Genomic DNA, 15,035 nt, shown 5'->3' on the forward strand with positions numbered 1-15,035 from the left:
TTAATCGACTTTCTTTGCATTCAAACAGCTGTTTTGTGTGTGTGTGTCCACAGATGACTCTCAAATCCATTCGCCTGCACTCAGCTCCTCGGTTGCTTTAGTTCGGAATGTTTGCAAAGCTTCCCTTTGTTTGTTAAATGCTCCTTGAAATTACTGTCCATACCTCTTAATGCACACTGTATTAAGTTGCAAAAAATCCATGGTTCTGACCTTTAAAACGTCTGTACTCCAACAAGGACTGGGTGGGGAACACAGAAATTAGTAGGGTCTTACTTAGGATTTCTATTGCTATGAAGAGACCCCATGGCCACGGCAACTTTTATAAAGGGAAATATCTAATCGGGGCTGGCTTGCTTAGAGTTGCAGTGGTTCAGTCCATTATCTGCATGACAGGGAGCATGGCAGTGTGCAGTTAGTCAGACCCAGAAACAAAGCTGAGAGTCCTGTATCTTGCTGGCAACAGGAGTGTCTGTCACTCATGGGTGAAACTTGAGCAAAACAGACCCCAAAGCCCACCTCCACAGTGATACACTTCTAACTATAGCACCTCAACAAGGCCACACCTCCTAATAGTGCTGCTCCCTTTAGGATTATGGAAGGCAATCACATTCAAACTACCACAGGCACTACCTGGAGCCTAAAATTCAGCATGGTGTTGATCTTTACAAGAGAATTCTTTACTTTTTGATCTCTCTTCTACTTGAGTAACTTCAACTTGATTCTTTTGGCACTTTGGTCTCTTGGACAGACAAAGCATCTTAAAAGAGAGTCAATTCTACACCGTTCTCAAAACATAGTTCCTGTAAACATCCTTGCTACCCTAGAAAAGGGCTCCCTACTGGATGCCCATTCCATGGGCTCTAGAATTTATTTATTTATTTATTTATTCATTCATTCATTCATTTTTGAGATACAGTCTTTATATGAGGTCATGTTGACTTGGAACCTAGAATTCCCCTGCCCCAGGGTCTGGCAAGAGAGACAGCAAGATACTCAGACTAATTCAGGTACCTCCAGGAGAAGGTAAAGACCTTTAGCATTCCCTGAAGGAGAATCAATCAGGGTCTGATTTTTGAGTTGAGTATGAACTGATCCTTGAGAAGTAGGGTGGGGAAATGACCACGAGCTGTCTTTTCTATGGGATAAAAGTTAGGTATTTCTCTATTGTAAAAATGAAAAGAGTAAGCTAATATTTTTTTTTCTCACAAATAATACATTCAACTAAAAACACTCAGTTCAATTTCTAATTCAGTTCTGCCTTTCTCTACATTTTGCCAAAGAAATAAGAAGATAGATAGGTAGATGATAGATAGATAGATGATAGATAGATAGATAGATGATAGATAGATAGATAGATAGATAGATAGATAGATAGATGATAGATAGATAGATGATAGATAGATGGATAGATAGATAGATAGATGGATAGATGGATAGATAGATAGATAGATAGATGGATAGATAGATGATAGATAGGTAGGTAGATGATAGATAGATAGATAGATGATAGATAGATGGATAGATAGATAGATAGATAGATGGATAGATAGACGATAGATAGGTAGATAGATGATAGATAGATAGATAGATAGATAGATAGATAGATAGATAGATAGATAGATGATAGATAGGTAGATAGATGATAGATAGGCAAAGATAAGCTCTAACAACAAGAAGCATCACCATCATGCACAGAGAAGGAAACATCCAAACCGAGATGTTAACTGACTTTCTTGCCATCATTCTGGGAATGATGCTCCATGCTCTGAGAACTACCTAATGTTTTATAAAAATATGAAAACTGGAAGTTTGAAGGGACAGTTCTCTAATTCTAAAATATTACATAGGCACCAAAAATACCGTGTCCCTAGGGTGTGGTTTTCATCTCTTAAGCAGAACTGCAGGAATTTCCCCTGGAGGAAAGGGGCACTGTGGGATGACACACTTTCCATAACTTCAGCACACAGCACACTCTGCCTCCTCCTCTGAGTGTCAGGACCATCCACAAAGGCAAATTAAACATTTACAGTATTTGCTTTCAGGCCTGAATCCCAGAGCTATGCTCCAGAACCTGAGTGTTCCCTGATGCCAGTCAAGCAGTGATTTCCTCATTCCTCTTTAGTGTGCTTTTGGCCCAGCTTACCTAATTCTACAAGTATCGATCACTGTGAAGCACTGACTTGGCTTTCTTTTGTGGGGAAGGCAGGTTTTTTTGTTTTGCTTTGTTTTCTCACTCGATGTGTTAAAATGCCTGGTGAATAAAACTTAAGGGAAGAAGTGTTCATTGTGGCTCAGGAGTTAAGGGTGCAACTCATTGCGTTGGGGGAAGGCATAGTGATGGGGCAGCTCTGGCTATGGGGGTGAGCACTTGCTTATTTGTGAACTCTCCAGGAATCAGGGAACTAACTAGAAGTCCCAGTTCAGTCCCAGAACTCAGTTTCTCTACCACGGCGGGGTCACCAAGGAACATTCTCAGTGATACCCCTGAGAATTTGTTCTAGGGTTGTTTCAATGTTGAGCCAGTTTAATAGCCCTCACTCAGGCTGCCTGATGAGTGTCACGATAAAGAAATAGAGTGAGTGTGATCTTGGGAGCTGAATTCTACTTGACAGTCCCAGGATGCTGAGCAATACATGGATATTAAGGGAGCTGAAGAAGTTCAAGATAATTTGAGTCTGCATCTGCAGTATTCTTACTCTCCACAATTAAGACATTCTAATCTGTCAATTAAACTTATAGAGTCTTTAACATAGGTGCGTTCTTTTAAGTGTTAAAAACAGTTCTGTTATTAACGTAAAGTCTGTTTGGCTGAGTTATCTCATACAGTAGGCTTCAGAATCTCAATAAGAAGAAAGATCATCTACCAACCCACTGGCATTGAGAAAACCTCTCAGTAATTGCAGACAGGACTTGGTGGCTCAGTAGATGTGGCCTTCTATACTAAGGGTATTTGGTAAGGGTGCCCATACACACTGCTCTGTCGAGAGCTAGCAGAGTCGGTGCCCACTGCTGCTCGACCCAACTGGCTGCTCCTCTGGGATGATTTCCTCAGTTTGACTTTAGTCTAAATTAATGTTCTGTTTTATTTTCTAAAACATATTTCCACTTCAGCTACAGATCTATTCTTTCTTTTTAAATATTATCCTAGTTACCCTGAACAGTATCCAGAGCATCAAACCTGCTATTTCCTTCCTGCCGGATCAAGCTGTTTTATAATACATACCTTTTTAAATAAGCTTTAGCCTTCTAAATGTTAGGTCTTCACATTAATTGCTTTTTTCAGCTACCAGTTATGGCTTCTGTATGTGATCCTAACTGATTTGCATGAGGAGGCACAGAGTTCTGGAGCCCACAGGCAGATAAAATCATAAGCAATTGATCCATACTAATGTCTTCTGTATTCATGTTCAACATTCAGCAACATTACTTGGTAAACACATATCTTCTCTCTCAAGCAAACAGGAAGCCCTTTTTTGTAGATCTGCCTCTCCTTTAACCTCCACACACATAATATGCTATTATGTCTTAACTCAAGTAGAGGTCAGAAATCTATTTTCCTACTAAACTCTATTCAAAAAGGATTCTTTTCAAAACATTTCCATATTGTATTGCAATCCAAAAATTACTTAGGAAAATTGCACTTAATGTTGTTTTTGTGATTATAAAAGTGATGTCAGGTATTGATGAGAGAGTAGAAAGACCCTAAATATTCATAAGCATTTGTGTGGTTCAGTGTGCACCCCTATCTTCAGGTGACCCTGGGGACTCTTGGAGTGTGGTTTGAAGTCTCTCTGGGAAGTGAATCTTTGACATGCCTGAAAAGTGGGGGTGGTGGAGGAGAGACCTGATGGTCTACATCAGAAGATGTGAACATGAAGCGTATATATTGCATTCTTGATTTTTTATGTTGCTGAAACAAAATGCGTAGTACAGACAACTTAAGGGACAAAGAGATATTCTGGTTATAGTTCGAGTGATAGGGAAACCATGCTGGCAGGAGCAAGAGATGGCTGGTCACACTGTGTCCAACAGTCATATCTGCAAGCTACCCTAGTCCATGGGAAGGTGCCAGCCCCAATCAGGGTGTTTCTTACTGTAGCGCTGAAGGTGCCCTCGTGGACACACATAGAAGTGTAACTCTTAGGTGATGTAAATGCCTCTTAAGAAATAAGACCGCTTATTGTACATATCTATTATAAGGCTTACGTATCAATCATGTGACTTGCAAATACCCCATGCCTCATGCAGCAAGCACAGAACCTATGTAAGTTGTCTTTTGAGTTCTTTGGTCTTCTAAGATGGGTTCTTCCCAGTGCCAGTCTGCATCTGCCTCGCTCTCTACCTCTAGCCTGGGCAGGATGAATGTGGTGAGTTTAGTGGTTTAGGGCACATTTGTTCATTTTGTTGCTTTTAAATACTAAAATAGACCGGTAGGCATTTCAAAGGCGTGTTTGGAAACCTTGTGAAACCTATAGACACACCCACACCACACAACTGTAAAATCCTGCTAATCAGAGGCACAGTTATCCAAATGGAATTCCCTCCTCTTTCTGTTTGTAAGCCTGGCGCTGGAAGAACACCAGCTAATATAATTAGCTGGATTGAAGACACACAGAAGAGACTGAGCACACATTTGGGGGGGTTGGAATACCCACGCCCCTTTTGAAAACATACTAGCTTGTTTTTCTTATGCTAAATTTGAGGGATCTTTCATTTCCTCCCAAATTTTCTCTTTTCTAGAGACAGAGGCAGGGACGAGAAGATGCTCTACCAACCACTGCATACCATGCCGGTGGGCTGCTTTCTTTGTGTAAATCCTCCCATATTTTTGTATGGGAGATGACATGCCTTCTGAGAAAACCAAGAAACCCACGCAGGGACCTGCCTCATTCACTAACAGCTGGAAACCAGTCTAAAAGACAATTTTTGTCTTAATAGTTTTCTCAGTGATGAATTTAATCATCTTTGGGGTTATCACACATGTCTGGGACTTATTTTTCATGTTGTGCTTGTGTGAAACAAGCTTTAAGGAATGCCTTCACCATTTAAATGTATCAGGACTACTGGCTGTGTGTATTCATCTCATTTTCCCAATAACAGTAAATCTGAGGAAGTGGAAATTTACTCAAAAATGCCAGAGATAATGTGTGCTGGGTCAGATCTCAGTACCAGATCGATTGAGTAAGGCATTACCTCATGAGGTGCGGTACCAAGAACACCCTGGCCACTGATGGAGCCTTTGTATCTCTCAGAAGCTCTGAGAGTCAAAAGGTCATGACCCCTAACCCATCTCAGAGCAGTCATTCTCAGAGGTCTGTATTGTCCCTTTTGTCACACCCTGTGCGTTTTCCAGTATTTTCTTTCTGGTTCAGGAGTAAAGTGAAGGGGAATAAACTAGGTCAACATCACCATCTTTGGTGGCATGAAAGCCCCCTGAGCTCTACCTAGGTCGCACAGAGCCCCTCCTGAGGCAAACTAGGATTGCTGGAAGAACCAGAGGTCCTTGAAGAAGCAGGGCTGCTGTGTAGAAGGTTCTGAGAAGATTGTGCAAAGGATATGTGAAGAATATGTATAAATCAAAATGGAAAAGCGAAAGCAAAAGAAGGGTTAGCTCATAGACCAACAATATCAGAAAAGAATGCAGAATCCCAGAGTCCTTGGGAACATGAAGGAAGGGGAAAAAAGTGCTATACACCATGGATATGGGAAAGGAAGAAGATTATGTTTTTTATGTGCATCTAAAAGAGAGACTCAACTTGATATCAAGCATCTAACATCAACTAAGGTCATAGTCTTAGGGTTTGTATTGCTGTGAAGAGAGCTCATGAGCATGGCAACTCTTATGAAGGGCAAATATTGAATTGGGGTGACTTAGATGTTCAGTTGTTTAGTCCATTTGATAATCGGTGCAACATGGCAGTGCGCAGGCAGATGTGGTGCTGGAAAAGTAGCCAAGTGTCCTACATCCTGATTTGCAGCCAAAAGGAGTATCACACTGAGTGAGGCTTGAGCAAAGGAGACCTCAAAGTTCACTCCCTACAGTGACATAATTCCTCCGACAAGGCAACGCTTCCCATTAGTCTACTCGCTTTGGGGTCATTTTCTTTCAAACTACCACATTCTACTCCCTGGCCCCCAAAGGCTTGTAGCCATAGCATAATGCAAAAATGCATTCAGTCCAACTTCAAAAGTCCCCATAGCCTATAATAGTCTCGAACTTAAGAGTCTGGAGTTCAAAGTCTCTTCTGAAATCCATGCAATCTCTTCATTGTAAAAGCAGAAACAAAAAGGAGATCACATGCTTCCGACATACAATGGCACAGGATATACATTACCCTTCCAAAACAGAGGAATGATGAGCATCGTGAGCAAATACTAGATCAAAGCAAGACCAAACTCCAAACTCTATATCTCCATGTCTGATATCAAAACTCTCTTTAGATCCAAAATTCCTTTTAGCTTTGCTGACTGCAACACACTTCTTCCTCTTGGGCTGGTTCCACTCCCTGTTAGCAGCTCTCCTCAACAGGTATCGCATGACTCCAGTGTCTCTAACGTCTTGGGGTCTCTAAGGCAACCAGGCTTCTCCTTCATAGCCTCACACAATGGTCTCTCTAGGCCGGCATTCAGGGCCACCCTGACATGTGCCTGATCTCCGTGACGTTTCTTTAGTCACAGAGGAAGTTTCCATGATGCCTTTCTTCTCTCCTTAACTCCAGAACCATGTGGCCAGAGCTGCCAAGTTCTGCTGCTGACTGGGACTGGAACATGGTCCCTTTGTTCAATTACATCCTCACCTGCTTTCTGTTGTCAATAATTGCTGTCTTAGAGTTTTCAATGCTGTCAAGACACCATGACCATGACATTTCTTATAAGAAAAACATTGAATTGAGGGGACTTGCTTAAAGTTTCAGAGGTTCGGTCCATTATAGTCATGGTGGGGAACATGGCAGCAAGCAGGCAGACATGATGCTGTGTAGATGGAGACTGCATTTCATTTACCAGCCGCCCAGACCTGAATAATCAAACAGAAACTATTTTAATTACAACACTGTTTGGCCAATAGCTTAGGAGTATTCCTAGCTAGCTCTTACATCTAAAATTTGCCCATTTCTATTAATCTGTATATTACCTATGGCTTACCAGAAAGGTTCTATGTTCTTCTCCTCTGGCACTACATGGCCTCTGCCTGACTCTGCCTTCTTTCTCCCTGCATTCAGTACAGTATTTCCACCTAGCTCTATTCTGCCCTTCGATAGGCCAAAGCAGTTTCTTTATTAACCAGTGATAATAAAACATATTTATAGCATACAGAGGGAAATCCCAGATAAGTGCTGGAGGAATAGCTGAGAGCCCTACATCTTGCAGGCAACAGGAAGTCAACGGAGACACTGGGCAGTATCCTGAGCATAGGAAATTTCAAAGCCTACCTCCACAGTGACACCCTTCCTCCAACAAGGCCATACCCACTTCAACAAACCCCATCTCCTAATAGGAACACTTTCCTATGAGAGTATGGGTGAAAATTACATTCAAACTACCATAGTTACCTTTACTGCCTAAGTTTGGCTGTTCTGAACCTGGATCTACATATCAGGGTAGCCTCAAATTCAGAGTCTCGGCCTTCTCTGCCTTCTGGAATGCTGGGATTAAAGGCACGCATCACCAGATCCAGCTCTAAGCATTTCTTAATTCCTTTTCACAAGTTTTAAACTCAGCTGGGTACAATCTTGCCCTGAGGTCACTACTCCCTTAGCTCCATTTCACTTTCTGGTGCTCTTTCCCCCCTCAAATAGTTTTTCCTTGCTCTGCTTTCTCCTTTTCATTATGTATCTTCATGAGAGTTAATACTAGTAACCACACAACAGTGTCTATATTATGTATCTTCATGAGAGTTAATACTAGTAACCATACAGCAGTGTCTATATTAAGTATCTTCATGAGAGTTAATACTAGTAACCACACAACAGTGTCTATATTATGTATCTTCATGAGAGTTAATACTAGTAACCATACAGCAGTGTCTATATTAAGTATCTTCATGAGAGTTAATACTAGTAACCACACAACAGTGTCTATATTATGTATCTTCATGGGAGTTAATACTAGTAACCACACAACAGTGTCTATATTATGTATCTTCATGAGAGTTAATACTAGTAACCATACAGCAGTGTCTATATTACGTATCTTCATGAGAGTTAATACTAGTAACCACACAACAGTGTCTACATTATGTATCTTCATGAGAGTTAATACTAGTAACCACACAACAGTGTCTATATTATGTATCTTCATGGGAGTTAATACTAGTAACCACACAACAGTGTCTATATTATGTATCTTCATGAGAGTTAGTACTAGTAACCACACAACAGTGTCTACATTATGTATCTTCATGAGAGTTAATACTAGTAACCACACAACAGTGTCTACATTATGTATCTTCATGAGAGTTAATACTAGTAACCACACAGCAGTGTCTATGTATCTTCATGAGAGTTAATACTAGTAACCACACAACAGTGTCTATATTATGTATCTTCATGAGAGTTAATACTAGTAACCACACAGCACTGTCTATATTAAGTTGTTTTGAGATTTCCACTGCCAAGGAATTTAGCCTCAGGTAAAATTTTCAGAAAAAGGCAAAAAGCAGTCACCAGAATATCACAAGGACAATTTATAGGCAATATACTAAAATTTCTCTCCTCTAAAACCTCTTTGTCCAGTTCCCCACAGTTAGTCTTCTGCTGCCACTTTAAGAACTAACCATGCCCACCCCAGCCACTTTTGGACCTCCCCCACAGCCATCTTCTCTCTCTCTGGTGTGTGTGTGTGGGTGCGTATGCGTGTGTGTGTTTGTCTCGTCTCTTGTGTACGTGTGTCTTTGTTCTCTCTCTGTTTTTCTCTTCTTTAAGCAATAAATGTCTCTCTCTTCTTTAAATAATACTATGTCCTATGAGCCTTTTATCCGCCGTAACCGCCCGCCTGACTCCCCTGGCCGCATGGCGCTGCAGGGACTCACAGCCCTCCTTGTTGGACTCTGTGAGCCGCCTGGGACATCCCACCATGGTATTATTTTTAAAAGAACAAAACCCACAGCTCAAGTCACCCTTAGCACCCATTGTCTTCTATGTTCTATGTATGGCTCATTCAGACATACATAAAGCTTTCCACTGCTTTCCTAACCAAAACTCCCAAAGTCCATATTCCTCTCAACAAAGACATGGTCAGGACTTTCACAGCAATACCCCAGACCTTGGTACTGTTAATTCTTGGCACTTTCAATGGTCACGAATAAGACCACTACCACAATTTAAAGCCACATTTGAAACAAGCTTTGATTAAATACAGGCCAGGTGGATGGGTTCTGGCCAGGTCTATCTCTGGGTTTCCAGAAAATGGCCCCAAGACACGTTCTATGGTGGCTTAAGCATTTCCCAACATTCCTAATCAGGAACAAGCATATATCCTGTCATCTTTCTGCCTATGTACCTCCGTCCTATGTCTAATCAGGGGCAAGGGAAGGGTACATCCTCACATATTTTCTGTGCACCTACCTCCTGCCCACATGTGATCAAGCACATTCAGTGTAGATAGGTCAAAAAAACTTGTTTAGGAGAATGAAAACTTGTGACTCCTTATCTCCCATAAAAACAGCCTCCAGCATTTCAGGAACCATCTATCCTTGGGCAAAGGGCTTATAGATCAGAGGTATCTTTTTGTTTACTGGATCAATTACATCTGGTAATAAAAATTTTAAATGTAATTTTGTGTTAAGTTGAGGGAATAGTCCCCAGCCCCTAGCATCCATCCCAGCCTCCCAACCTGGGAGTTGCTTTGATCTGGACTCCAAATCCCAGCATGCCACTCCCACAGGGCATTTAAGTGAGCTCCCAAAGGAGAAACAAGTGCGCTCTCCCCCCCCCCCCCCGCCCCCATAGTCACATTTGCTGCCTCCCGGTTCCCCCTTGGGGCCACCCAAGAGCGCAGGAATCCCATTAAACCTGGATATTTTTTTTAATTTGGCTTGTTTTGATTTGGCTTAATTGGGATTTTGCATTGGCAGAGAGCTTGCGTTAGGAAAAATTCCTAACACTTTGGCTCTCGCAGAGTTGCATACTGAGTCAAATCCTTGACTCTGTGATGGGTACCTATTTATATTGGGATCTAATAACCATCAGCTTAATGGTACCCAGACAGGAATAATCATTCAGTTTAGGCATCAGTGATGCCATAGGTAACAGCAATTAGCAGAAGCAGAAGTGCCAAAGACCCTGTGATGACTCACATCAGAGTTACTGTCTAGAAGGAACTGAAAATGGAAGAGGGATCAGTTATTTTCTTCACCTCAGGTTTCCTTTTTCTTTCTTTTTTTTTTGTGCAGCTAGGTTATTTCTGTTGATTCCTTAGTGGTTTATACAGGATCAACAATTTTCTATTAAAACTATACAACATCCTCTATTACACAGAGCAGGTTGAGTTGAGTGCCCTATCATACTATAGAACTATTTTAGCTAATAAATCTTTCTGTTGATAGATATGGGTCGATTTGGTTTTTCCTGGCATGCCAATAGGCACTATAGCTATTTTGTCCCCTATGCCAGGGTGTTTTCTTTTATTCTAGCATTCCAGTCTGCCAGTGACAAGGGACAATGTACTCTGTTCTGTAACTACTTCCTACTGAAAATAGGACATCACCGGGGCCCAGAAGGGTTGGAACACTAGTAAAAAGTGAGAGGGACTTCAGGCAATACTGCATTCATCACAAGCCTCTGTTGTGCTGCCCCAGTTGAAGAGACGGGGAGCGGTCACAATGGCTGGACTTCTCCATAGTAGTTCTCAGCAAATCCAGAGCTTGCAAACATTTGGAGTGTGTTGTTGATAACAGCTCTTCCCTGGACAATGTTTGTCAGTCAAGTGGAAATCTGCTGAGAAAGATATAGACTAGGGACAGAAGTAAAAGTTTAGAAACTTAAAGGAAAATCTTACATTTGGAACCTTTAGGACCAATAGTAGTTGGCGGGGGTGGGCGGGGGTGAAGACAGATAGAGAGACAGAGAGAGACAGACAGACAGAGAGACAGAGACAGAGACAAGACAGAGAGAGAGAGAGAGAGAGAGAGAGAGAGAGAGAGAGAGATACTATCCTTAGGTAGGGGAAATTTAGGCTGCACTTATCCAGAGTACTTTTGACTTGTGAGACGTGGATCTAAGTCTTATGACTCCCTTGTTTCTCTGTATGAAATTTTTACAAAATGTACAAAAGATTTAGATATATTAGCATTACCAATCTGTACTGAAACATACATTGTCAGTAAAGCAGGTAACAGGTGTCTGTAAAACAGCTAGAGTGGACTCACACCTTTGAGTCCTAGCAAAAGTTACAGATTCAGGTTAAAAAATGTGAACATTTTGTTCTCTGTCCAGATAGCTGGATATAGATTGGACAGAGATGTCTTTGACTGATAAGAAGCACTTTAAGTCTAGACTTAGAAGACAAGGAAAGGAAATTTAAAATCTTGAGCTTGTGACTAAACAGTAAGCAGTCAGTGCTCCACAGTTTATCAGAACCCACTGATCTGATGGAGTGCGCAGCATCCTAAGCTGCGGTTCACTACCTGGGGATCACTATCTGAGCTCATGGCACGATAGAGAATCCCCCTTTCTCAGCAGGACTCCCCTGCTCTGCTGAACCTTATTTGGAGGGTGTCTCTAAGTTCTGCACAGATGCTTCCTGCAAAGCGTGTGATTCAGCTCTGGTATTTGAATTGGTGCATCATTAACATTTGTCTGTCCTCAATTAGGTCTGCATAGGCAAATTAGGTGTATTGTCTGCCTTGTTCATTTCTCCTACCTCCTCCCCTCCCCCCAGGCTATAGAATCGAGCCCCTTGCTTCACTGAAGCTGACCCCTGGAAGTTCTTTCCAGCATGCTCACAGCCATTTGAACCCTGCTCCCTGCTTCTGTTTCCTTTGCTCTTGTGTCGCAGACCACCCATGAGGAAAAGGGAGACCCAATGTTACAAGTTCTGAACCTTTGAGATCTCAATGTAACAACAGCACAGAAGGGGAAAGAAGTCTGAAACACTTCCCACGTTCAAAAACCTTAAGTGGTTCACTTGGACCTTTACAACTTACATCTCAGATCATTTTCTGAGACCCTCAGAACGTGCATTGTCTTTAACCCCTTGTCTTCCCATGTACTCATTTACCAGAGACACAATAGTCATTACTGAGAACAATCACTGCGAACGGCGTTCCTTTAGTGGAAAGTTACATCTGAAACTGGTTTATCTTTTGATAAGCAGTCTGTTAGCCAGGCAAACCTGTCTTCCTTTGCTCCACAGGATACCTGCTAGCTCTAGAAAAGGCTATGAAATGAGCTAGCAAGGTGGTTACGGCCTTGGGAAAGACCCCGGGTGCTTGCTACTGCTGCTAAGCTGGCAATGATAGAGTTAGCCTTGCATTCAATACCATCAGAGATCTAAGAAGGTTAAATTACAGCCGAAAGTATAATCCAGACAGCCTGGCTATCAGTGAAAATGACAGAAACTAGTTCATTACCTACAGAGTCATCCCAGGCTCCTGTGGTCTCCATGGCACTGGGGTCAGAGGTACCAGGACAACAACAGTCGTCAGGGTGCTCCATCATCTTTGTTGGAGACCTTCAGGTCACTGCTAGGGGTTGGGGGTCTTGTCTGTCATTGTAAGCTTTTTCTACTAAACATTTTAAACACAATATTTATCAGATCTCTGACAAGTTTGAGGACCATTATCTATTAAGTATATCTGAACTAAACAAACTTAGGCTTAACTTTGAAAACACATAAAGGCTTAATAAAGCTTTTTTGTATAATAAATCACATTAATACGTAGCATGATTACAAGTATAGTTCTGCGTATATTAAAGGATTTGCTCATTTATAAGGTGACTAACCATTAACTTGTATGTCCTAATTATCTTTAACAGTTTAATAAGTTAATAGTTTTTTCATAAGATTAGGATTTATACTTGTATCTCTGTTAAGTGTGCACCTTAAAAAAATAACAATTTCTGAATTGAAGCTCCTTTTAATATCAAAATAGAACTTGTAGCTCGTAGACAGCGTCCACAAAGAGACAGAGAAATCTTCTGATCCTTTCATAGGACACTGTCACAATGTAACAGTTACAGCTACAATTTAACAGTTACAACGTAACAGTTACAGTTGCAATTTAACAGTTACAATGTAACAGTTACAGTTACAATTTAACAGCTACAATGCGCCAGATACAACCACAATGTAACAGTTACAATGTAACAGTTTTTAGTATGACTCAGTTTATCAAAGTAGATCAAACTTAGCAAAGTTCTCCGAGACAAGGAGGCTACCCATGCATTCTTAAGCCTGAATAAACTTTAAGTAAGGAGAGATAGTCTCTGAATCAGTGGTTCTTAAACTTCCCAATGCTTCAACCCTTGAGTTCCTGACATTGTGGTGACCCCACCCCCAAACCACAAAATCATTCCCATTGCTCTTTTACAATTGCAATTTGGCCACTGTTCTGAATCTCAACGCAAACACCAGACCTATAGACAGTCCTAAGCTACTCCTGCAAAAATGCCTTTCAATCCCCGAAGGGTCAATACTTATAGACTAAGAAGTTGCTCCAAGCCCTTTGCCAGATTGCTTAGGTCACGGTCTGGCTACTCCATAAGATAGGAATATCCCAGTTTCTAGGGTTTAGTAGGGTTTTTGTTGTTGTTTGTTTGTTTGTTGTTGTTGTTTTGTTTTTGTGCTCAAAACTGTGACCTTAATTTTAAATATTTAACTTGATTATTTTTAAATTCAAGTATTAATAGTATAAAATATTTTATAAACTTAAATACCCACTTTTTAAATGTAAACTCTTAAAAACTCCAAAATTTCCTTTTAAAAAAGTTTATAATCTCTCAGCATTACCAAAAGGGAAAGATACAGTGCATAATCACAATCCACATAAGGCAAAACTAAGCTTCAATAGTACAAACAATCCAAAGTTCAATATCTGGGAACATTCATAATCCTTTTGGTTTTCCTGAGAGGCTTGGGTCATCGCTTTGGCCCCATCCTCGGCAGTGTATACATAGCCTCCCTTCTAGGTCCCAGCCTGCTCCATCTGACTGTGCCTGGTACTTTTGGTGACTATCACATGGCACTGGCATCCCCCAAACTGCTAAGGTCCACGGTTGCAACTGGGCTCTCTTAGGAACTCTTGCTCTGTCACACACTGGCAAGCCTTGACTGCTCCCCATAGCCCCTTAAAACCAATACCACGTGAGTAATTCCTAAATTACAAATTTCGGCTGCCAGCACAAGGAAAATTCTTGCATATGAAAGCATTGAGGTGCAGCTTTAATACCTTAACAAGCATTGCTTTGAAATCCTATCTTCCATAAACCTTGTTTTCAGGACAGGACAGGGATTAACACACACAAATTCATCCTGATCCAAAATATCATGGAGACCTGTTGCTGCCTTCTTGGTAGGTAGGCCCACTGGACATGTCACCTTTAATTCAATGACAGTGAAGGCCCATGACATCTGCCTCTGCCTAACCCAGAAAGAATGGCAACCAACCAAGTGGCTGACTAAAGAGTGTGAAGTCACATGACATCCATCATCTCCAATCCTAGGAAAGATGTCTGCTAGCCTTGTGGTTACCTAAAAGTGTAATTCATGGGTTGCTTATATCCCAAAATGGAACCATGCCACATGGCTCTTTTAAGATTACCTATGCTTAGATTTTTAACTATCAGTTCCCAGTTAACTTTTTTCATGGACTTACAGATTTTTAACTATATCCAAAAAGAAAAAACCCAACAACAACAACTGTAACAAAAACCCTTATAAATCTTGAGATACAAAATGTTCACGCAAACCAAGTCTAATATTTTGGTTGTTTTGCTTTTCTTCCCCTGTCATTAAGTCAGGTGACTCAGATTGACACAAGACAGAGAGGAAACTTCTAAATGTGCCGGGTCTGGTGAATGAAGAGCCAAAACCCAACT

This window comes from Myodes glareolus, chromosome 23, assembly GCF_982192425.1.
Source record: "Myodes glareolus chromosome 23, mMyoGla1.1, whole genome shotgun sequence".
NCBI lineage: Eukaryota > Metazoa > Chordata > Mammalia > Rodentia > Cricetidae > Myodes > Myodes glareolus.